The following is a 26,330-nucleotide window of genomic DNA, read 5'->3' as shown; positions in this document are numbered from 1 at the left end:
ATGAAATTCAACGCCTATCTCACACCATAGACAAAAATTAACACAAATGGATTAAAGACTTAAGCATAAGACCCCAAACTGCAAAACTCCTAGGAGAAAACAGAAAAACCTTCTTGACATTGGTCTAGGCAACATTTTTTTGGATATGTCCTGAAAAGCACAGGCAACAAAAGCAAAAATGGACAAATGAGATTACATCAAACTGAAAAGCTTCTGTACATCAAGGGAAACAATTGACAAAGCAGAGAGACGATTGGTGGAATGCAAGGAAGCATTTTGCAAATGATACAGCTGATAAAGGGGTTTATACCCAAAGTACAAAAGGAACTCAGAAAAGCTCAATAACAAGAAAACAGATAATGAGATTAAAAAATGGGCAAGGGACTTGAATAGATATTGTTCAAAAAAAGACATACAAATGGTCAACAGGTACATGAAAAAATGTTCACCATCATTAACCATCAGAGAAATGCAAATTAAAACCACAATGAGCTATCACCTCACACCTGTGAGAATGGCTGTTATCAAAAAGATAAAAGAGGGCTGGGTATGGTGGCTCACCCTGTAATCCCAGCACTTTGGGAGGCCAAGGAGGGTGTATCATCTGAGATCAGGAGTTTGAGACCAGCCTGGCCAACATGGTGAAACCTCATCTCTACTAAAAATTTAAAAATTAGACTGGCATGGTAGTGGATGCCTGTAATCCCAGCTACTCGGGATGCTGAGGTAGGAGAATCACTTGAACCCAGAAGGAGGAGGTTGCAGTGAGCTGAGATCATGCCACTGCACTCCAGCCTGGTCAACATAGCATGACTCCGTCTCAAAAAAAAAAAAAAAAAAAAGCAAGTATTGGCAGGGATGTGGAGAAGAAGGAATCCTTGCATACTATTGGTGGGCATGTAAATTAGCACAGCCATTAAGAAAAACAATATGGAGGTTTCCCAAAACATTCAAAATAGAACTGCCATATTATCTAGCAATCTCACTTTTGGGTATATATCTAAAGGACTAGAGATATGGAACGACATAAAAAGATATCTGCACCCATGCTCATTGTAGAATCATTCATAATAGCCAAGATAGGGAAACAGCCAAAGTGTTTATTGATGGATAAAATAAATATGCTGTCTATGTATATATGCATACACAATCAAATACTATTCAACTTTTAAAAAGAAAATCCTGTCATTTTTGACAGCATGGATAAATCTGGAGGCTATAATGCTAAGTGAAATAAGCCAGACACAGAAAGACAGCTACTCCATGATCTCAATTCTTTGTAATATCTGAAAAAGATGAACTCATAGCAGAATGGAATGGTGGTTACCAGGGGCTGGAGGGAAGGGTGCTTGGGATGCCAAAATGTTGGTCAAAGAGTACAAAATTTCAGTGAGACAGGATGAACAAGTTCTGGAGTTCTTATTCCAGAGTGGTAGCCACAGTTTATAATCAGGTACTGTATACTTGAAAATTGATAAAAGAATAGATCTTAAATGTTCTCACTACAAATAAGGCTAACTATGTAAGATGATGGCTATTAATTATCTTGATTTAATCATTTCTCACTGTGTACATGAATCAATGCATCACATTGTACACAACGAATATACACAATTTTTATTTATTAATTATGCCTTATTTAAATGGGAGAGAAATTTTAAAAAGAAGACTTAAAATCAGTGATCTAAGCCTTCATATTAAGAAACTAGGAAAAGTAAAGTATACCTCTAGTACACACAAGGAAATAATAAAGAGTGTAAATCAGTGAAATAAAAAGTAGATTAGAAAATCAACAATCCCAGCACTTTGGGAGGCTGAGGTGGGTGGATCACGAGGTCAAGAGATCGAGACCATCTTGGTCAACAAGATGAAACCCCGTCTCTACTAAAAATACAAAAATTAGCTGGGTATGGTGGTACGCACCTGAAGTCCCAGCTACTCAGGAGGCTGAGGCAGGAGAATTGCTTGAACCCAGGAGGTGGAGGTTGCGGTGAGCCGAGATCGTGTCATTGCACTCCAGCCTGGGTAACAACAGTGAAACACCATCTCAAAAAACAAAAAAAAAAAACCCAGAAAATCAACAAAACCAAAAGTTCATTCTTTGAAAGGTAATAAAATTGATAGACCTCTAGCTACACTGATCTAGAAAAAAAAGAGAACACAAATTACAAATATCAAGAATGAAAGATGGGAGACCACTGCAGGTGGTTAAAGACACTTGGTAAAAGACAAGTAAAAGACTATATCTAACAATCTCAGAGCAATAAATTACAATATTTAGATAAAACTGATAAATTCTTTAAAAGACAGAAATTACAAAACACAAAATATCAAGCACAAAATATTAATAACTCCATATCTGTTAAGGAAATTAAATTTATAATTAAAAGCCTTGCCACAGGAAAAATTCAGGGCCACATGACTTCACTGATAAGTTCTATCAAACATTTAAAGAAGAAAGAATGCCAATATGACACAAACTTTTTCAGAAAATAGTGGAGAAGGGAACACTTTCTGACTTATGAGGTGTGTGTAACCCTAATACTAAGGACATTACAAGAAAAGAATTATAGACCAATATCCCTTCTGGCCTAGATACATTTCTTAATACTAGAAAAATTGAATATTTTAGAAAGAGATAATTCATCATTACCAAATAGAGTGTATCCCAGTTATGTAAGATTTAACTTTTCGGTGGCTCACACCTATAATCCTAGCACTGTGGGAGGCTGAGGCGGGTGGATCACGAGGTCAACAGATCGAGACCATCCTGGTCAACATGGTGAAACCCTGTCTCTACTAAAAATACAAAAATTAGCTGGGCATGGTGGTGCAAGCCTGTAGTCCCAGCTACTCGGGAGGCTGAGACAGGAGAATTGCTTGAACCCAGGAGGCGGAGGTTGGGGTGAGCCAAGATCTCACCAGCCTGGGTAACAAGAGTGAAACTCCGTCTCAAAAAAAAAAAAAAAAAGATTTAACTTTTAAGTGCCAGGATTACAGGCACGTGCCACTGCACTCAGCCTATTTTATAATAATTAAAGACATGTGACATTGTAGAAAATCATACAATTATAGAGAAGAAAATGATAACCATAATCTTATCCAGAGATAATAACTGTGAACTTTGGGCATGTTTTTTCTATTTACATATGTTCTATTTTTTTTCGCAAATAGATGAGTTGATAGTGAATATACAATGTTGAGTTCTTCTTTCATTAATTAATAAAAGCATGCTCTTATATTATTAGATATGTTTGTAAGGCAAAAACATTGACAAAGTAAGGTTGGAAACTTCAGGGAAACTGTTTCCCTATCCCCAATGGACCATTCATAGTGAGCTTTTTTTTTTTTTTTTTTAAATTTAGAGATGGGATCTCTCCATGTTGGCCAGGCTGGTTTCGAACTCCTGACCTCAGGTGATCTGCCCACCTCAGCCTGTCAAAGTGCTGGGATTACAGGCATGAGCTACCACACCCCATAGTTAGCTTTTTAAAAAGCAGATCTGTTGTGTCACTTCCCAAACACCTCAATAGAGTTCATTGCCCTTAGAGTCAAGTTCAACTTAACAGGTATACAAGGCCCTTCATGACTGGGGTTTGGGTAACCTGGACTGGGTCTGGCTCCACTTCTAGTTGCATTTCTGTGGCCCTTCTCCATGTGTCTCTCATCCTCCTTGGCCCATCAGCTAGCTGGTGGGATATTGAGAGGATATTCTTCTCATGGCAGCAGCTCATAGAGGCTCCCAATGCCTAAGATCTAAGCTCTGAAAATGCCCCTAGGATTGACATAGAGACACACCTACCACGTCTCATGGCCAAGCCGAAATCATTGGGAGAGAGGCTGTTCTCATCCTGGCCACAGCAAAGTTGAGGCTGTTGGTGGCGGGGGTGGGGGGGGAGGTGAAGAACTAGTCAATAGCTCAGTCTACTGCCACATCCATGTGCTCCTGGCTGACTGACCATGTTCGCCTCCTCCAGTGTCACCTGCTCTTCTTCCTACCTTCAGACATCTGACACTTTTTTGTAGATGGGCAGCTTCTCGCTTACCTTCAACTCCTCCTGCTGTGCGTTCCCATGGGATTCTGCACCTCCCTATCATAGCTCTTGCTACCCTGCTTTGTGCTTGAATGTTCACTTGTCTGTACCCTGGACCTCGTATCTCTTTTGAAGGTTTATGTGAGCTTGTTCTTGATATGCCAGGTGAAGATGGGGAAATTTTGTTCCCGAGTACAGTCTTTAGTTTCCTGAAATAGAGTGCTGGGTATTTCATGCTTTGGGCTGGAAACCTTTGGAAGGGCCCAACTCCAAGTGCGAGTGTGATGGATATCTGTTGCTTTTGCTTGCCCACCTCCCTTTGGCCTTTTTAAAATATATATATATAATAGCAGCTGGTCTTTGGGGAGTCACTCCTTTACCACTGTACATAGGCTTCTGTCTCAGCTAATCAGATGTCCTCACCCAGTAGTATGAATCAGGTATACAGGCTCTGTCCCTGTGTCACATATCCCCTACCTCACCCAGTAGTATGAATCAGGTATACAGGCTCTGTCCCTGTGTCACATATCCCCTGCCTCACCCAGTAGTATGAATCAGGTATACAGGCTCTGTCCCTGTGTCACATATCCCCTGCTCTGGCTTAACATTGAGCTAATCAGATGCTCTCACCCAGTAATAGAATCAAGTAGAGCAACCTGGTAGGAAAATCATTTGAACAGACTTTTCTTGAAGGTAGTTCTTTGCTCTAATTGCCCATTATTAGTTTCTGCTCCTCAGACTCCCAGAGCTACTGGGGTGCCTACTGTTGGCTTAGCTTTTCCTAGAATTTGCCGTGTAATCATATAGCCTTTTGATAAATTCTTGCATTTTGTTTTTATTAAATTAACCGGAGCTCATTTCTGTTACTTATTAAGAAAGTAAGCAAACAAATAAAAAATACGATCACTGATACCACAACCAGACGCTCAACAACTTCAGAGCCCATTCTATAGCTTTCCTTTGGGTCCACCGATGAGGGGGTAAGAAGTTTGCCAGCTCCTGTTTTGGGATTTGGTTAGTTGGTCTTTGAGCTCTCGTAAAACTCTGTGTGTGTGTGTGTGTGTGTGTGTGTGTGTGTGTGTGTGTGAGAGAGAGAGAGAGAGAGTGTGTTGGCCTTTGAGCTCTTGTAAAGCTGTGTGTGTGTGTGTGTGTGTGTGTGTGTGTGTGTGTGTGTGTGTGTTTGCAACCTCTGCTTCCCAGGTTCAAGCGATTCTCCTGACTCAGCCTTCTGAGTAACTGGGACTACAGACACATGCCACCAGATCCGGCTAATTTTGTTGTTGTTGTTGTATTTTTAGTAGAGACGGGGATTCATCTTGTTAGCCAGATGGTCTTAATCTCTTGACCTCATGATCTGCCTGCCTCGGCCTCCCGAAGTGCTGGACTTACAGTTGTGAGCCACCATACCCACCCATAAAGCTCATCTTAAGAGAGAAATCTGGATAATTCAAGACTGTCCATAGCTGGGCATTGCTATGTGCCTGCATCTTTTATTTGCTAAGGAGAGAGAGAAACTTCCTATGGCAGCTGGAATAACAAAGTGGTGACTGAATACTATGTCCTGCATATTAAAAATTTGTCCCCATTATTATACTTAGAGAGTAGGTCTTTTGAGTATTCTTAGAGCTTTGAGGACAGACATAGTATGTGGAAATTACCAGGGTAGGCAGGCTAGACCCACCATGTTATATAAAATAAATCCCTCTGCTGTCTATCTATGGATGAATCTATATATGAATCTGTCCGTCAATCATCTGTCTACCTGTTGTCTATCTACCACCAGACCTGGATGCACTTTGATAGACCCTAGGCGTGTTCACATTTTACATAAGCATGGAAACGCTACCATGGTTGTTAGTCTGGCTTGCTGAAGAGGAGGCCTGGGGCACAGCGCACTATGGGCTGAGCCTCACTTTGTGATGAAGCTCCCACTTGCTGGTGACATCAGAGAAGAAAACAATCCACCCAGTAGTCCCTGCTTGCCAGAAACTACTCTTTCAGTGGAAAACAAATTATGGGATCCTGTCCTAATTTGGGACAAAGGACACCTTTAGTTTATTCTTAATTGTCCTTGTATGCAAATTTTCCTCTTCCTTTCTAATTTGTCATGTGAGCAAAGTTAAATTAGCCCGAACATGTGGGAACAGACTCCACCAATTTTAAGCTCTTCACTTCCTTCCCTTAGGCATTTAATCAGTTCTATTTTTTGGACTACATTTGTTTGGCAAGTCAAAGAGAAGATAACAAGATTGGGGGTTGGGGGAGGCAGTTTTTTAAAGATAGAAGTACAAAAGGAGCTGCCATCTGAAGTCTCAAATTAGGATGGAAAGCACATTCTCTGCAGCTTTATCTTACTATAATTGAAAGTTTAAAACAGAGTGGATTTCATTTGAATCAAGAGACCTCAATTAAATATTTTTCTAAGAGGTGCCTTTTTAGTACATCATATAGCCTTAATGCCTGCTTTTCACTACTAACTTGGAGTAAAGGGTATATTTCATTGTGAATACCTGTCATTTTAAAGAGTATATTTCATTTTAGTAGAAAGATTTTTGAGAGGCAACGAGGTGCCACAAGGAAACACGCTGGGTCTTCAGAAGCCCTGGGTTCTTGCTTCTCTTCCTTCTGTTAGGTTGGGGTAAAAGTAATTGTGGGTTTTGCTATCAAAAGTAATGGCAAATTACTTCTGATGGCAAAAACCACAGTTTATTTTGCCCCAACTAATGCTTACCAGCTGGAGTAACCTTGCAGAGTTCTCTTGCCGATGTGAGACATAATTTCATCTTCCATAAATTATTAATCCCTGTCCTGCCCTGCCTAACCTACAGGGCCACTGTGCTCAATAAAAGGTAATGTTGTAAATGTAAGGTGCTGCAAGATTCACAGGAGTGTCAGTTGGGGGCAGGGCGGGCAATTCCCAGTAGCCACCGAAACAACTTGACCTGGACATGTTCAGGGAACCGGGCTAGTCTGGAATGAAATAAGAACCCAAGCTTGAGACTCACCCGGGATGGACTTCCTAACTCCACAATTCTGACATGTGTCACTATGTATACAGTGGCGGCGGGGGCGTAAGTTGGCCCAGCTTTCTGAAGGATATTTAGCATTCTCTATTAAAATTAATCAAACATGTACCCTTGTACTAGGAGTTATACTTCTAGGAAAGCATACTGCTCAAATACCTGCACACATGCATTAGAAATAAATGTATTTGTGGCCGAGTATGGTAGCTCATGCCTGCAATCCCAGCACTTTGGGAGGCCAAGGTGGGCAGATCACCTGACGTCAGGAGTCCAAGACCAAGCTGGCCAACATGGTGAAACCCTGCCTCTACTAAAAATACAAAAATTAGCCGGGCAGGGGGGTGGGTGCCTGTGATCCCAGATACTCAGGAGGCTGAGGCAGGAGAATCGCTTGAAACTAGGAGGTAGAGCTTGCAGTAAACCGAGATCGTGCCATTGTACTCCACAGCCTGGACAACAGAGTGAGACTCCATCTCAAAAAAAAAAAAAAAAAAAAAAAAAAGAAACAAGTTATTATTGATTACTGATGGCCAGCTTCTGGGTTATTTATACATATTAACTCATTTAACCCTCACAAAAAACCTTCTGAGGTTATTATCCCCACTTCATAGATGAGAAAACTGAGGTACAGAAAGGCAAAGTAAACTGCCCAGCATCATAAATCTGGCAGATGGCCCCGCTGAGATCTGAAGCTGGGAGGTCTGGCTGCAGATAGTGTGTTCAGCCTCTGTGCAAGTGCAGAAGCAAGTTTTGCAAAGCCTGAGTTTCACACAATTTTAGAGCACCTCTTAAAAAAACACAAAGTTACACATACAAGTTAGGCACACAATGAATATTTATTTGCAAAGAGAAAATAAACTACAGAAGTCACACATTTTAAAAAGCTACCAAATACCATGATCACAAAATTCAGAAAAATAATATTTTTATTACTTTACTGCCTCATGTGCTTTTACAATGCCTTTTTTCCTATATTTTTTGGCTGCATATTCTTTGATTGCTTCTGATTCATATGACAACAATTTTGAAATATCACTTTTCGTAAAGAGAGTAGGAAGATAGTTCAGTCTTTCCTGTGGCACAGTAAATTGACATTCGTTCTTTATTACTGATAGTCGTGATGAGAAAACATGCCACTTTGTATAGACATAGACTTGCTGCTTGTGGTATTGCTGCAGATTTGACCCCTACAAAGACAGAAATCTTCATAAATTTTATTCTCCCTTATTCTTGTCAAAAAAGAAAAACACATATAGTGCATTTTTTGTTGTATGTGCTGAATTATTATGTTTCTAGTAGACTTTTGTGAGAATCAAAGGCCTTTTCATACCTCTGACAATTAGAACTTTCCCCAGAATAGCTCCTCGCACATTTCAAACCAGGTCTCTTTGACTTCCGTGTAATTCTGCACCTGTTGTCCTCAGACACGTTTTTACTGATACATGACCTAGGGTCCTGCAACTTTGGATCTTGACCCCTGTGAGTTGGCACAGGGCAGTAGTGCTATTACTGATATCACTCTTACCTTGTGCAGCTGGCATTCACATACCTGAATCCCGTGGCAGCAAATGAAATGCAACCTCCCTGGAAGGGGCCTGGGCTAGAAGGGGCCAGAAGCATAAACTTCTCTGGCTTTGTGGATTTGCTGCACAAAGCAGTAAAAGAATAACACCCATCACAACCTGTTTTTAATGGTGAAAAACTGAGTAAACCTAAACGGCCATCAGTACAGGACTGGTTAGAATATGGGATGTCCATACAATACACTAATACTCCTTTGCAAAATGAAAAAATATAAGTAAATGTCTTAGGAAAAATGGCCGGACACAGTGGCTCACGCACTTTGGGAGGCTAAGGCAGGCAGATCACTTGAGGTTGGGAGTTCAAGACCAGCCTAGCCAAAATGGTAAAGTCCTGTCTCTATTAAAAAGGAATGGTGGCGCCTGCCTGTAGTACCAGCCACTTGGGAAGCTGTGGCAGGAGAATGACTTGAACCCAGGAGGTGGGGGTTGCAGTGAGCTGAGATCATGCCACTGCACTCCATCCAGCCTGGGCAACAGAGCGAGACTTCATCTCAAGAAAAAAAAAAAGTCTTAGTGAAAATGAAGTAAATATATATATATTTGGACAAGGCAAGATATCTTCTTTCCTCATGGTGAGGTAGAAAACAGAAGTTACAGGATACTATAGATAGTATAATCCTGTTTGTATATTTCAAAAATTAGAAATTGGTGTATTTGTAAATGCAAAGACACATTTTGGAAGCATGGTTAAGAAACCATGAGAAGTAATTGTCTCTGGGGAGTTTGGACTGATAGTTTGGGGAAGAAAAGGGGAAGTTTTAATTTTCACTTTTTACCAATACTGTTTGAGTTATTTGACTTCGAGAGTATATTATGAACATATATACTCACTTGCAGACGACAGCACCCCAACTCAAAAGAGATTAAGGAAAAAAGGAAATGTATTAGTTCATGTAACTGACTGGGAGTGCTGGATCCAGGTGCTCAAAAGGTGTCATTATGATTCTGCCTTTTAAAACCTCTCAGTCATCTTTATTACTCTTTGGCTGAATTCTCAGGAAGGCTTTTCCTTTGCAGTGGCAAATGGCCACCAGCCACCTCACACTGAAACTTTTGTCTGCTCAGCCATCCCAGTGAAAAGAAAGAGAAAACTCCTTCCCTAAAGTTTCCACCGAAAGCCATGGTGTTGACTCTGTTGAATCCTTTCTGACCATATGTCCATCTCTGAACTGTTCATGGAGCCTGGAAAGATGAACTAGGCTGAGGGATGAACTATGAGGTGAGATCATATGGTCACCCTGGACCCGAGGTGGAGTCAGTTTTACCCAAACCACAAGGGCTGAGCATTGCCTGAGAAGGAGAAGGGATTCCAGGAAGAAAAATCGAGGTGCTATTCCCTAAAGATGAGAAAATGGTCACTATCAGGCGAGAACATCTATTTGCCACATACACATTCCTTTTACAATTTTAAAGGAAGAGAGAATTTTAAAAGGGGTGTGAATTGTCAGAGGAAAATCTCAGAGCAAGTCAAGTATCTCAGCCTTGCTAGCAAAGCAAAATACAAACTATCGACAACAATTGAGCAAAGGGTAGAGAAAATCCCTTTCTGCTATCTTTTCAAAAGAATTAAACGTTGCATTTGTTTGCTGGAAGAATTATGCTGGTTGAATACTTAATGTTAATGTTAGATTGAATTAAATAAATGATAGTGTATTTACATAATGGGGAATATATAGCCATTAAAATGATGTAGTCAATGAATATTAATATAGGAAAATTTGCCATAATTACCATAAGGAAAAAAATGCAGGTTGCAAAACAATATTTACAGTACTATCTCACTTTTATTTTAAAAATGTGAACATATGTATGTATAGTAGAAAAACTCAAAACTAACCTGCAATTGTTTCTTCAGCAGCTTTCCTGGGTAGAGATATATTATAAATGACTTTTATTGTATTCTCTTTCCATTTTTTGTATTTTTCAAGTTTTCTCCAATGAATACTTATTGCCTTTTTAAATGTAATTTTAATTTTTCTTAGTTATTACTTTAGGAAGTCAAACAGTCCTATAAAACATAATGAAAAGCAGTATTCTGCCTCTCTTTCACCCCAGTGCTCATTTCCAGAGGCAAGCACGTTCAATGCTTTGGATGTTTTTTTAGTATTTACTTCCATTTTTCTAAATAACGTGTTTATATTGCTATTCTTGATATTTCAGATTTATATATTACATATTGACTTTCTAATAAGGAATACAAAGACAGTTATGTTAGAGCACCCTTTGAATACAATTCTTTGTTCATTTTCCTGGCATAGCTTAAGTCACTTCTTTTATACTGTGCCTGGCCCAATTCATATTTTTATTCAATTCATATTTGTTGTTTTTATGACTTGGACCATGTATTATTCACTGCTGATCCAGGTCGTGTAATTACATTTCCTTTCCTGAAACGTATTTCTCTTAAGGACTTTAATTTGACCCTGAAAGCCCTTCCACTAAGTGAAGATCTGTTAAATGAAAAACAAAACCAAACCAAAAAAACTCATGAATATTAACAGGGGAAAGTTTAATGCATCCCAACTGAAGATGCCCAACTTTCACAGATAGGAAAAAATAGCAATTGAGCAATAAAAACAAGCTTAAATAAGTAATACCCAATGAGTTGATATAATAAATACTTATTCGGCCGGGCGCGGGGTGGCTCACGCCTGTAATCCCAGCACTTTGGGAGGCTGAGGTGGGTGGATCACGAGGTCAAGAGATCGAAACCATCCTGGTCAACATGGTGAAACGCCGTCTCTACTAAAAATACAAAAAATTAGCTGGGCATGGTGGCGCGTGCCTGTAATCCCAGCTACTCAGGAGGCTGAGGCAGAATTGCCTGAACCCAGGAGGCGGAGGTTGCGGTGAGCCGAGATCGTGCCATTGCACTCCAGCCTGGGTAACAAAAGCGAAACTCCGTCTAAAAAAAAAGACTTATTCACCAAAGGAGGAGGAGTAGACTTAAGTGTGTGATGGAAGAGGGAGTCATTCTCTGGATGGTATGTTCTTGTTGCACCATTGTATTCATCAACTTTTTGGGGTTATGGTTATTATTTGCTCAAGCTGCACTTAAAAACCGAGTATGGAACTACACTTTTAAGTTTAAACACAAACTGAATATGAGAGTACCTCAAAACTTGGAAGCAGTATGCACACCCACAAGACTAAATGTTTAAAAGGTCTTATTTGGCATTCCTTGCATAACAAAGCATTTGGGGCTTGTCCACACATGGCAAGTAACTCAAGTTTGCCCAGTATGCTAGTCTATGACTAGAAATGTTGAATTAATTGGTAGATATGTCATTGCCTAAAATGCTAATGTCAAATTATCATGTCTTATAGCACATATAATTTTTTTTTTTGCCATGCCACAAGGTGTGTTTTATTTTCATTATTCATACAAATAATTTTCTATAATATCCTGGGGCAAACCAGAGAATTTGGCAGTCTGATTGAGGGGGTCCCTTCAGAGACCCACAGGCCGGTGGCATCGGTGCGGCGTGCCCAGGTTCACAGTGCAGCTTGTGGCTCGTGTCCATCTTGCAGGTGGCTCTTCCTCCACATCAGGACTAGGGTCTTGAAGATGATGGGGGCAGGAAATCCTCCAGGCTCTTAGAAAATTTCACTCCGCTTCTCCTACTCAGTGGTCTCTTTGGTCAGCAGGGTGTTCTTCTCCTGCGTCTCCGTTTTCTTTAGCTTGGCCTTATCGAAGCTGGCGATTTCTCCCATATCTGGTTTGTCTGCCATTTTCTAAAAACAATCTGTACGGTCCCGCTCCAAGCTCGGGCTCCTGGTGCTCCCACTCACGTTTCTGCAGCAAGAGACAGCACATATAATTACATGTATGCTTCTGGGTAAAATTTTGTTATCTCCAAAACAAAAATAAAAGATAATAGTTGTCTGAAAAGTGAAATAATTTTTCAAGAGTTACGATGGAGAGAAAATTTTAACAGTCCTTACCTGAGGTAATTATAGAACATTTTATTTTTCTTGTACTTAATTGCTTTTAAAAAAAAGTTTGGGGTTTGTCAAATTTCTGGTGAAATATTTGTACAGCTATAGAATGCCTCTCTACATAGCAAAACATGTCAGATAATCTACTGCTTTTATTTTTATTTCCAGAGACACTTGCCGGGAGGTCTCTATTCTCCTGCTCTACTCTGGACTAGTTTGTCTCTTGAATTGCTGTACAACTGTTTTCCTGGCCTTCTCTTTTCCATCCTTCTGAAAATTCTTTGTCTCTTCTCTCCTGTGCTGGATTACCTGTTGATTCCATTCCTTTTCCTTAGCTTACTCCTTCATTTTGATGGAGCACATCCTTCAGTAACTCATTTAGAAAGGTATATGGGAAGTGATTTTTTAAAGACCATGCATTTTCTAAAAATGTCTTGATTCTATATTCATTTCTGACTGATAGTTTGGCAGGCTAAAGAATTCAAAGTTAGAAATAATTTTCCTTCTAAATTTTAAAAGCACTGTTCTGTCATATTCTAATTTGACGATATTTTGATCTCTATTTCTCTCTGAGAGCTTTTATTCATTTCTGGTGACCTAAAGTTTTGGAATGATAGACTTTGATTTGAAAATTGCTTCATTATGCTAGGCTCTTTATGAAGGGCTCCTTAATCTAGAACTTCATTCATTCCTCCATTCATTAAAGTTCTTCTATTTCTTTCTTTGCTGTTTCCCCTCCTCTGTTATCTCTCTTAGTTATTGAGACTTTGGATCTCTAGACAGATCTTCTCACTTTCTCTCATTTTCCATTTCTGTTGTAATGTAGAGTTTCCGGGGAATGTCCTCAACTGTATCTTCTCATCCATCTGTTGCCTTTTTATTTCTGCTCTCTCATTTTTTTATTTCTATGAATTCTTTCTTGTTCTTCTCTTTTTATGAGCTTCATTCTTATTTTATAGTTGCAGTATCTTCTCTCATCATGACTACTAATCATATATGTATATATTTTTTTGAGATGAAGTCTCACTCTGTTGCCCAGGCTGGAGTGCAGTGGGGTGATCTCGGCTCACTACAACCTCTGCCTCCCAGGTTCAAGTGATTCTCCTGCCTCAGCCTCCCAAATAGCTGGGACTACAGGTGCGTGCCACCACACCTGGCTAATTTTTTTTATGTTTAGTAGAGACGGGGTTTCACTATGTTGGCCAGTATTATTTTTCCCCTGCTTTGTATTAATTGTGTCAGAGTTATTTTTGTCTTCCCTCCCTCCCTCCCTCCCTCCTTTCTTCCTTCCTTCTCTCATCTCTTTCTTTTGTTCTTTCTGATTGTTATTTTTAGTGCCTATCTTCCGTGTCAAACTCAGTCCCTCAATATCTGTTGGGCATTTAGGAGAGAGGCTCTAAACTGCAGATTAAAAGTTCTTTGCTTGTTAATGTGGCTTAGCAGCTGGTGAATCTCACTATAGGTTGACTGAATGGGACCTGGCTGTTTCACTCAGGACTCCTTATTGTTCATATTTTTAAGCCAATTTTCTGTGCTGATTGGAACCCTTCAACTTACTGCCTGGGGTGGGGTGAGTTAGGTTTGGCTGTAGCTTTATGGGACCCAGGTAGGGGCAGCATATTTGAGGGCCCAACTTTGCAGAATGTAAATCTTGTGTGTAATAGGCATTTGCTACCTCTCTTGGGTATATCCATTGTCTACAAGTTGACCTCACCAGAAAGTAAATCTCCCATTTCTGCCTGGGTATAGAAGGGACAGTTACCACACCGTAAGGATTGAGTTTGGAGGTCTGAGCATCTAGATTGTCCTTTTTAAAGGTCAGCAGTGTTTAAAAGGACATTGTACATAGTATTTTGATTTAAAAGAAAATATTTTAATGGGGAAGGGCAATTATATTCCACTTAAAGCAAATCCCACCTCATTAAGATCAAACGATTCCAAGAGCACACACACCCTAGCACTGGGGAATATCTGATTGTTCACCAAGAAAATTTCCAGTGAGCAAAAGCCACGGGCCACCTCTTAAAGTCTCCTATCTAAAGAACAATAACGCGGTGGCTCAAGCCTGTAATCCCAGCACTTTGGGAGGCCGAGGTGGGTGGATCATGAGGTCAAGAGATTGAGACCATCCTGGTCAACATGGTGAAACCCCGTCTCTACTAAAAATACAAAAAATTAGCTGGGCATGGTGGCGCGTGCCTGTAATCCCACCTACTCAGGAGGCTGAGGCCGGAGAATTGCTTGAACCCAGGAGGCAGAGGTTGTGGTGAGCCGAGATCACGCCATTGCACTCCAGCCTGGGTAACAAGAGCAAAACCCTGTCTCAAAAAAAAGAACAATAAAAGTGGATGTCCCAAGGGCATCATATCCCATCACCACTGAAGTTGCTTTAAATATTACCATGGCTACAACTGCCTGCCCTCAGCCATTATGTCAGCAGACAGTGAAGGCGACATGGGTGTCCTTCTTCTTTTTTTTGATACAGAGTCTCACTTTGTTGCCCATTGCCAATGATGCAGTGCAGTGGCTCAATTTCGGCTCATTGCAAGCTCTACTTCCTGCATGCAAATAAGTCTCATGCCTCAGCCTCCTGAGTAGCTGGGATGATAGGCATGCACCACCATGCCTATATGTGTGTGTGTGTGTATACACACACGCATGTATATGTATATACATATATGCATATATACACACATGCAAACACATACATGTGTGTATATATGTATATTACATATATAATATACATATATATGTACATATATATTATGTATATTCACATATATATGTGTATATATAGTATCTTTAGTAGAGATGGGGTTTTGCCACATTGGCCAGGCTGGTCTCAAATTCCTGGCTTCAAGTGCTCCACCTGCCTCAGCCTCCCAAAATGCTGGGATCACATGCATGAATCACCACACCCAGCCAGTGGGTGCCCTTCTGTAAATTAAAGTCATGATTAATAAAACTATTTTTGACCACCATTTATTTAGCACTAGGTGCCAGGCCTTGTGCCAGGTGCTTTTAATGTGTTATTTCATACCTGTATCATCACATAAGTTGGTATAGGTTGTGTCCTGCACAATCCAAGGGCTGTCATTGATTTTGTAGCCCATGTCAATGATAGCTCCCTGGACCTGAGCAGTGCACAACCTGAGCAGCAATACACGGTGAGTCTGACTTAAATCCTTCCAGTAATTCTAAGGAGTTCAGCTAATTCAACAGATGATGAAACTACGGTTCAGAGAGAAGAAGAAATTAGCTGAACTTTTTATAGCTATCAAGTATTGGAGCTGAGATTCTAATCCACAAACCACCTGATTCCAAAGTTGGTGCTCTTACCAGGACTCTACTTTCACTATGGCAGGGAGGGCAGATGAGGTAGTATGGAGCAGCTGGGAGCTACCTAACCACACCAACTGTTTTCAGCAGGTGCTGGTTCTACCCTGGCAGCTGCCTCCTGGTCTAGACTTCAGCATGCCTTGCCACATAGGAAAGCCTTCCAGAAAGCCATTTCCATTTTAAACTCTGGCTCAGTGTCGTGGCTTCTCTCAGAGACACCAGGGGCCGGGACTGGTATTTGTTTACCCAGTGCCCTCACTCTCCTTTGCAGTCAGACTAGATATTTCTGGGTCTGAAGGGAGGAGTCTTTTCATAAAGGACTTAGAAGGTACAGTCTGAGCTAGCAAGAGGGTTGGGGAAGACAAACAGAGAGCCATGCTTGGAGCAGGTGCAGTGTCTAGCAAGGAACTCCAGTGCAACATGGCTGTAAGGGCATAAATCCTGCAAGCCAGGAATAATGAAGTAGCTGCCCTACCAGAGAGCATCACTCCTAGGGGTAGGGGTTGGGGTGGAGGAACATGTGTGTACATGTGCTTATGTATGCACATGTGTGTGTGTGCATGTGTATTCATGCTTGTGCAAGTGTGTAGTGTTCACAACACTTGTGGACATACAGAAATACAAATATAAAACTTGGAAAAACTGCCATGGGAATGAAAAACCATGAGGTCTGACTTCTGTATGAATGGGAGGTGCCTGAGCATGTGCACATGTGCACATGCACACACATCCACAGATGTATACATATCAAGTTCTCCTTGTGCATGAGATACATTTGCCCCCGTTCCCAATCCAGGCAGATTTGGATGTTTTTTATTTTTCTTTGTGTTTCTGTTGAAATGTTCTCAAGCACCTCAGAAGTAGCCAGCATTCACTCTTCCTGCAATAGTAAAATAACTTGTCAGGAACTTATTTCCTAGCCAGACAATGTGTTCAACCCTTTATACGCATTACCTTGTTGACATTTCCCAGGACCTTATGAAATAGAGGTCACATCCAACTTTCAGATAAGAAAATTGAGACTATGAGACTGAGAGGTGAAGTCATGTGCCTGGGTCTCACTGTTGATAATTGGCTACAGACACATTTGAACCCATATCTAATCCCAAATATGAGCTCATTCTGACACATTCAGTAATGCAACAAATGTTTATTGAGCATCTATTATAGGTCAGGCACTGTTCTAATTGCTGCAGATGAGGCAGTGAATGAAGTAGATGCAAATCTCTGACCTCATACATGTAGCCAACAAGCGTGTTGAAAAAAGCTCAGCATCAATGATCATTAGAGAAATGCAAATCATAACCACAATGAGATACCACCTCACACCAGTCAGAATAGCTATTAAAAAGTAAAAAAATAACATACTGGTGAGGTTGTGGGGGAAAAGGAATGCATATACAGTGTTGGTGGGAGTGTAAATTAGTTCAGCTATTGTGGAAAACAGTGTGGCGATTTCTCAAAGAGCTAAAAGCAGAACTACCATTCAACCCAGCAATTCTATTAGTGGGTATATACCCAAAGGAATATAAATTATTCTATTATAAAGACACATGTATGCATATGTTCATTGCAGCACTATTTACAATACAAAAGACATGGAATCAACCTAAATACCCATGAATGACAGACTAGATAAAGAAAAATAAAGAAAATGTGATACATATACACCATGGAATACTGTGCAGCCATAAAAAAGAATGAGCTCATGTCCTTTGCAGAGACATGAATGGAGCTGGAAGCTATTATACTCAGCAAACTAGCACAGAACAGAAAACCAAATACCACATATTCTCACTTATAAGTAGAAGCTAAATGATAACACATGGACACACAGGGGTAACAACACACACTGGGGCCTTTTAGAGGGTAGGGGGGTGGGAGGAGCGAGAGGATCAAGAGAAACAACTACTGGGTACTGGGCTTAATGCCTGAGTGATGAAATAATCTGTACAAACCCCCATGACATAAGTTGATTTATGTAACAAACCTGTACTTGTACCTCTGAACTTAAATGTTAACAAAAAGAAAAGAAAAAAATCCTTGACTTCATGAAGCTTACATTATATAAGGGAAAACAGATCAAATAAGTTAAATAGTAAAACATATCAAATGTAAATAATAATCAAGGCTAATAGGAAAAAGCAGAGCAAGGAAGAAGAGCAGCAATTTGGACTGGCTGTAGCTTTGGATGGAGTGACCAGAGAGAGCTTCACAGAAAAGGTGGCATTTGTATAAAGACCCAAAGGAAGGAAGGGAGCATGCCGCAGAGTTACCTAGGAAAAAAGCATTCCAAGCAGAGGAAACAGCCAGTTCAGAGGTCCTGAGTGGGAGTGGTGTCAGCTGTGTTCAAAGAATGTTGAGGAAACCAGCATAGCTAGATCAGAGGTTATATGTGGGAACAGTAGAGAATACCGTATTTCCTTTAGTGATGAAATTAAAATGTGCATTACCAATGCCATACATACATTGATGTTTGACCTCTGACAAAGCATGTTCACCATACTTTACATTCCTGGCATCTTTCACTAAAGTCTATAGAGATTGGAGGCTGGGTTTTGTCCCTAGGGAAGGAGGAAGAGAACCTTTAGATTTCCACTGAGGTCCACCTGCACTGAAGGAACGTAGGTGCCTGGATAGTTGCGGGAGGGATGGACCAGCGGGAGGTGAGAAAACTTTAACCTTGTCATTGCAATGATGTTGCCCTCAAGTGACTTAGCAGCCAGCCCAGGAGCAGCCCTGAAGGCCCTTGCAAAATTATACCCCTGCAGCCCTGCCTTTCACCTCTTGGTTGGAACTAAAAGTTAAGCTCTGTTTAATTCTGAGGACCACATATTTAGCTAACCTGCTCTGGCCTAAGTGATATTTTATGAGGAATTAAGCTCATGGCTGATCATCTTTCACACCGAGGTGGTGGTGGTTAATGTATCCTGGGGAGACCCCACTGTTGAGCCAGCCTCTCTGTTATTGGCAGGGCTTGGGCATGGGCCTGGGCTGGAGAAATGGCTCCGGTCTTGCCTTGGTTCCAGACGCAAGCCAAGTCTGGGGCTTTGGAGATCTTAAGGAAAGCAGGGCCAACCCAAAGGAAATCAGACACAGAGAACAAAACAAATTGAATTTTTTGAGGAAATTGCTTTTTGCCTCCCATGTCTCATTCCCTTTTATTTAATTTTTGGGATTCTGTGTGAGTTAGTTACAAACAATCAACTCTGTATTTTCTACCTATTATTAAATATTAAAGAATCCAATTCTGGATGGCTGGTGGACCTGGGTGGGTACAATGCCAGTTGTCTGCTATCCCTTAGCCTCCTTTCTGGGGGTTCTTCTCCTATGCTGACCCATGGTGCCTTTTGACTCCCATCTCCCTGGTCATAGGGAATTGGTCTGTCACCTAAGGACAGCCAATCTATATATTGATCACCAACACATGAGGTGGCGCTGGGCAAAAGTTGGGTCTAACTGGGACAAGGGTGACTCTCGGAACCATTCAGATTCCCTCACAGACCAAAATCAGGGGACTTATGTGCTTGGTGGCAGGAGTTAAAGTTAAAGGCATAAAAAGAGGGGGAGACAGTAGCTGAAGGCTGAGAAGAGGTAAACAGGTAACTGATCACAAGAACGTGCAGGGGAGGGGTCTGGCAACTCACACCTGCAACCTCAGCACTTTGGGAGGCCGAGGCAGGAGGATCACTTGAGCTCAGGAGTTCAAGACCAGCCTGGGCAATGTAGGGAGATCCTGTCTCTACAAAAAATAAAATAAGGGTAAAGCCTGAGTCCTATCCTCTTGCTCTCCTCCCTGGACAGCATGAGATTCACCACTCACCCCACCTTCACCATAAACTGCCAGTCTCTGGGCTCTGTCCAGGTGTTCAGTGATGGTGCCAGGCTGGTCAGCAGTGCAGCCAGTGTCTATGCAGGCACTGGGGCTCTGGTTCCCAGATCTCCATGTCCTGCTTCACCAGCTTCTGGGGCAGCATGGGGTCCAAGGGCCTGGCTGTGGGGCCTGAATGACCACCTGGCCTCCTACCTGGACAGAGTGAGGAGCCTGGAGACCAAGAACCAGAAGGTGGAGAGCAAAATCCGGGAGCACCTGGAGAAGAAGGGACCCCAGGTCAGACACTGGAGCCGTTACTTCAAGACCATCGAGGACCTGAGGGCGCAGATCTTTGCAAATACTGTGAACAATGCTCACATCATCCTGCATATTGACAAGCCCGTCTTGCTGCTGATGACTTTAAAGTCAAGTATGAGACAGAGCTGGCCATGCACCAGTCTGTGGAGAGCAATATCCATGGGCTCCGCAAGGTCATGGATGACACCGGTGTCACTCAGCTGCAGGTGGAGACAGAGATTGAGGCTCTCAAGGAGGAGCTGCTCTTCATGAAGCATCATGAAGAGAAAGTAAAAGGCCTACAAGTGCAGATTGCCAGCTCTGGATTGACTGTGGAGGTAGATGCCCCCAAATCTCAGGACCTCGCCAAGATCATGGCAGACGTCTGGGCCCTGTGACGAGCTGGTTCAGAAGAGCAGATAGGAGCTGGACAAGTAGTGGTCTCAGCAGAGTGAGGAGAGCACCACAGTGGTCACCTCACAGTCCTCTGAGGCTGTAGCTGCTGAGATGACGCTCACGGAGCTGGGAAGTCCAGTCCAGTCCTTGGAGATCGACCGGGACTTCATGAGAAATCTGAAGACCAGCTTGGAGAAAAACGTGAGGGAGGTGGAGGCCCGCTTTGCCCTGCAGATAGAGTATCTCAATGGGATCCTGCTGCACCTGGAGTCAGAGCTGGCACAGACCCGGGCAGAGGGGCAGCACCAGGCTGAGGAGTAGAAGGCCCTGCTGAACATCAAGGTCAAGCTGGAGGCTGAGATTACCACCTACCACTGCCTGCTGGAAGATGGCGAGTACTTCAATCTTGGTGATGCCCTGGACAGCAGCAACTCCATGCAAACCATCCAAAAGACCACCACCTGAGACTTTGCTGAAGCTGCTTATCAGTTTTAGGAGATTTTGGGATGAGACGATGAGGTTTTCTAAATATACAATCATGTCGTCTACAAATAGAGACAATTTGACTTCCTCCTTTCCTAATTGAATATCCTTTATTTCTTTTTCTTGCCTGATTGCTCTGGCTAGAACTTCCAATACTATATTGAATAGGAGTGGTGAAAGAGGGCATCCTTGTCTAGTGCCAGATTTCAAAGGGAATGCTTCCAGGTTTTGCCCATTCAGTATGATATTGGCAGTGGATGTGTCATAAATAGATTTTATTATTTTGAGACACGCTCCATCAATACCTAGTTTGTTGAGAGTTTTTAGCATAAAGGGCTGAATTTTGTTGAAGGCCTTCTCTGCATCTATTGAGATGATCATGTGGTTTTTGTCTTTGGTTCTGTTTATGTGGTGAACAACATTTACAGACTTGCATATGTTGAACCAGCCTTGCATCCCCGGGATGAATCCTACTTGATTGTGATGGATAAGCTTTTTGATATGCTGTTGCAATCGGCTTGCCAGTATTTTATTGAAGATTTTTGCATTTATGTTCATAGTGGATATTGGCCTGAAGTTTTCTTTTCTTGTTGGGTCTCTGCCGGGTTTTGGTATCAGGATGATGTTGGTCTCATAAAATGATTTGGGAAGGATTCCCTCTTTTTCGATTGTTTGGAATAGTTTCAGAAGGAGTGGTACCAGCTCCTCTTTGTATGTCTAGAAGAATTTGGCTGTGAACCCATCTGGACCTGGGCTTTTTTTGGTCGGCAGGCTATTAATTGCTGCCTCAATTTCAGCCCTTATTATTGGTCTATTCAGGGTTTCGACTTCTTCCTGGTTTAGGCTTGGGAGGAGGCAAGTGTCCAGGAATTTATCCATTTCTTCCAGATTTACTGGTTTATGTGCATAGAGTTGTTTATAGTAATTTCTGATGGTGGTTTGTATTTCTGTGGAATCTGTGGTGATATCCCCTTTATTGTTTTTCATTGCATCGATTTGATTCTTCTCTCTTTTCTTTTTTATTAATCTGGCTAGTGGTCTGTCTATTTTGTTGATCTTTTCTAAAAATCAGCTCCTGGATTTATTGATTTTTTGAAGGGTTTTTTGTGTCTCTATTTCCTTCAGTTCTGCTATGATCTTATTTATTTCTTGTCTTCTGCTAGGTTTTGAGTTTTTTTTTAATCTTGCTCCTCTAGCTCTTTCAATTTTGATGATAGGATGTCAATTATAAAGCATTCTATTATAAGGACACATGCACACGAATGTTCATTGCAGCACTGTTTCCAATAGCAAAGACCTGGAACCAATCCAAATGCCCATCGATGATAGACTGAACAGGGAAAATGTGGCATATGTACACTGTGGAATACTATGCAGCCATAAAAAATGATGAGTTCGTGTCCTTTGTAGGGACATGGATGAACCTGGAAACCGTCATTCTCTGCAAACTGACACAAGAACAGAAAATCAAATACCGCATGTTCTCACTCATAGGTGGGTGTTGAACAATGAGAAAACATGGACACAGGGAGGGGAGCATCACACACTGGGGTCTGTGAGTGGGGAGCTAGGGGAGGGACAGCAGGGGATGGGGAGTTGGGGAGGGATAACATGGGGAGAAATGCCAGATATAGGTGATGGGGAGGAAGGCAGCAAACCACATTGCCATGTATGTACCTATGCAACAATCTTGTGTGTTCTTCACATGTACCCCAAAACCTAAAATGCAATAAAATGTATATTTAAAAAAAAAAAGAAAGACCACCCGCCGGATAGTGGATGGCAAAGTGGTGTCTGAGACCGACACCAAATTTCTGAGACATTAAGCCAGCAGAAGCAGGGTGCTCTTGGGGGAGGAGGAGGCCAATAAAAAGTTCAGAGGTCAAAATAAGTAAGATAAAATAGCCAGGCACAGTGACACAAACCTGTAGTCCCAGCTGTTCAGGAGGCTGAGGTAGGAGGATTGCTTGAGCCTGGGAGATTCAGGCTGCAGTAAGCTGAAACCGCCTCGCTGTACTCCAGACTGGGTGGCAGAGAGAGACTCTGTCTCAAATATTTAAAAATATTCTGGATCCTGGAGGGCTTCTCTCTTCCCCCCACTGCTCTTTCTCTCCTTTTCTCTCCAATTATTTTTTGTCATCTTTTTCTCTTCTCACCTCCGAGTCTGCTTCTCTCAGTGTATGACCTCATACGTTCCAGAGGCAAAAGAGAGGAAGAGTGGGAGGGAGGCCTGGTCCCAAACTATGTAAGCTAGTTGGAAACTCCAGAGGAAGAAAAGTATTTATCTTTGCTGGAGCCCATGTATAAAATTCTAGGGAAAACGCCTAATTCGTCTGTGTGAGTCATATGCCCCCCTTCTCCTGGCAAGTTCCTATGGTTATGGGGATGGGTTATTTGATTATCTGTCTTAGGTCATATGCCGAGACCAGTGGCCAGGCCGGCAGCCCCCATAATCCAATGAAATGGAGGAGTAACTCACTGCAGTAGTTACCTCTACCAGAGGGAGGGGTTAAGAGCAGTGATGGCCATATTAGACCTACACATCAGCTGTTGACATTCAGTAATGCACCCCGTTCTAGGCACGATGGGAAAGGAAATACAGACACAGACTCTCCCCACGTTGGAAAAAATGACAAACTCCACAGAGAGTTGCAAACTTATTTTGTAAGTTTTTTAATTTTGTAAGTCCAGTTTTCTCCACTGGAAGACAATAAGACATATTGTCTTATCCTTTTCTAAGCTCCAAGACCCCTGTCCCTCTGATTCACAAGGGCTTCACTCAGGGCAGCATGGAGAACCTGTGGAAGGTAGGTCAGACCCACTTCTCTGGCACCCGAGGGACTATTCTTAGGTTGTAGATCATATGACAATTCAATAAACGGAGGTGGGGTTGGGTGGAGATGAAGGAGTGCAGAGCAATCACTGTCCTCACCTGAAGATAGGCAGGAAAGATCAGGTGACTCTGGTCAATAGCAGATTGGCTGCCAGCATAGTCTTACCTAGCTTGGGGGTAGAGTATAAGGAACTACTTCAAAGTATACAGGCTTCAGGGAAAAAAACCAAAACCAAAACCCAGGAAGCCTGAACAATCTGATTAGTGCAGACCAGCAGCTGTTGGCCCAACTCCTAGAAAGGATTGAACTGAGGATGCTGAGGATGGGAGAGGCATGGCTTTCAGCTTCAGAATTGGGTAAGAAGGAAGGCAGGAGGGACATGTGGCGTGGAAAATAGTTTGGTAAGCTCCACCCTTGGAATCAGAGTTGAAAATAACTTATAAATACCTTCACAGGGGCTGTCAGGAACTAAGGCCTAGAACCAAAAGACAGAGGGAGAGAAAGATTATGAAAAAGAAGATGAGGCTCTGTACTGAATAGATTTATTGTGGAATAATAGATGTCCCTTTCACTCAGTGAGGGCCTCTGGACTGGGTGACACTCAGTAGAAGGCAACTGTAACTGAGTATAATTATGAGGAAGGACCACGTCATCCAAGGCCAGGATGGGCTATGGACAGGTCCTCCACCTATACTGCTGTGCACTGTGCAATCTGGGGGCTCCATTGCTATTTTAATCTACGTCAGTGGTGGTTCCTGCAGTGGTATGGTGCACAACCTGACTGACCATGGCAGTCAAACATTTCCTTGATATCTCAGTGGCTAGATCGGTACAGCATAGCTAATGACTCATTCAACAACAAATGTGTCTGAAAACCAACCAGGAGCGGTACTGAGGCCTGAGGATCAGGCAAGGTTCTGTGGTTCCTGGGAGAGACATTCACAGGAGGCTGTGTTCATATAATTGTTCAAGTTGTGGAGACAGAGAGAAGTGAATATTTCATTCTGTCTGGAAAGGGTGGTCAGAGAAGACTTCAGCAAGAAGGTGATACTTGAGCTAAGATGAAAGAGGAAAAGTTGGCTGGGCACTGTGGCTCATGCCTGTAATCTCAGCGCTTTGAGAGGCCGAGGCTGACAGGTCATGAGGACAAGAGATTGAGACCATCCTGGCCAACATGGTGAAACCCCATCTCTACTAAAAATACAAAAATTAGCTGGGCATGGTGGTGTGCACCTGTAGTCCCAGCTACTCAGGAGGCTGAGACAGGAGAATCGCTTGAACAGTAGGCTGAGGTTGCACCACTGCACTCTATCCTGGGTGACAGAGAGACTCTGTCTCAAAAAAAAAAAAAAAAAAAAAAGATGAAGAGTTAACCAGACAGACAGACAGATAAAAAATGATGAGAGGGCCCATTCCTGGAAGAGGAAATAACACAAGCAAAGGCAAAGAACTGCTGGTTCATGTCCTGCCTAACAGGAAAGCCCATTTGGATATTTGAGTTTGCAGTGGCATAGAATGTAGACTTTAATAGGCGTGTGGGAACTTGGATCCGGAAGGGCTTTAAGGGTTTTGCTAAGAGGTTAGATCTCCATACTGGAGGTATATGGAGAGGCGAGAACTGAGGTCTTGGGTAATCCATGGAACCTCCATCTCCATCCTGTAAGGCTTGGACTATGACAGTGGAAGTAGGAGAATAACACACTTGCTATGTGCCTGCTAACTGAAAGGTCTGAATATGTCCCCCCAGAATTTATATGTTGAAGCTTAATCACCAATGTGATAGTATTAAGAGATGGAGCGTTTAAGAGGTGATTGAGTCATGATGACAGAGCCTTCATGAATAAGATTAGTGACCTTGCTAAAGAGGTTGGAGGTTCCCAGGTCCCTTCTACCATGTGAGGATGCAGCAAGAGGCACCATCTGTGAAGCATCTGTGAGGCTTCACCAGACACCAAATCTGCTAGTGCCTGGTTTATGGACTTCCCAGCCTCCAGAACTGTGAGCAATACATTTCTATGATTCATAAATACCTAGTTTAATGTATTTTGTTAAAGCAGTCTGAATGGACTAGGATGGGACCTATATTTACTAGGTCCCTTATTGCATTAACAAATGCCTCCTGGGCAGGCAGATACTGTGACAGAGTGAAGCTGATGGGTGTTAGAGCCAGTGTGTACCAGCAGGGACTCTGGGGGACTGAAGCATGTGTGCTCTGTTTAAAGGGACAGTCATTACCCAGCTCTAGTCAGTTGTTGCCATGAAGAAATGTGGTCTCAGTTTTGCCAGCTCCCTTGATTTTTCGGGAGAAGCCAGAAATCAAGGTTTTAGGTAAAATTTTATCTGCTTTAAATGAAAGCAAAGAATTCAAATGTTTTCAAAACATCATGCAGGCCAAACAAAACTCAAGCATAAGCAGGATTTAGCTAGCCACTTAGTTCACCTATCTTCCCATTCATCACCTACCCACCCATCCATCCATCCATCCATTCATTCACCCATATACACATCCATTCGTCCACCCATCCACACACATAACTGTACATCTACCCACTAATCTATCCACCTGCCTATTTATTCATCCATTAATC

At 42.1% G+C, this 26,330-nt stretch overlaps 1 long non-coding RNA gene and 1 pseudogene across 2 annotated transcripts in view; one reads left to right on the top strand and one right to left on the bottom strand.

The window, feature by feature from the left end:
* Positions 1-26,330, top strand: part of LOC118145483 (uncharacterized) — a 196,318-nt gene that overhangs the window by 36,056 nt on the left and 133,932 nt on the right. The window lies entirely within an intron of this gene.
* On the bottom strand, positions 7,875-12,383 carry LOC100409894 (thymosin beta-10 pseudogene; annotated as a pseudogene). Its single transcript, XR_013522924.1, has one exon. The product of XR_013522924.1 is annotated as a thymosin beta-10 pseudogene (transcript).

This window comes from Callithrix jacchus, chromosome 10 (assembly GCF_049354715.1).
Source record: "Callithrix jacchus isolate 240 chromosome 10, calJac240_pri, whole genome shotgun sequence".
NCBI lineage: Eukaryota > Metazoa > Chordata > Mammalia > Primates > Cebidae > Callithrix > Callithrix jacchus.
Note: the sequence above shows the minus strand (reverse complement) of the source record. Positions and strands in the feature narration are given on the sequence as shown.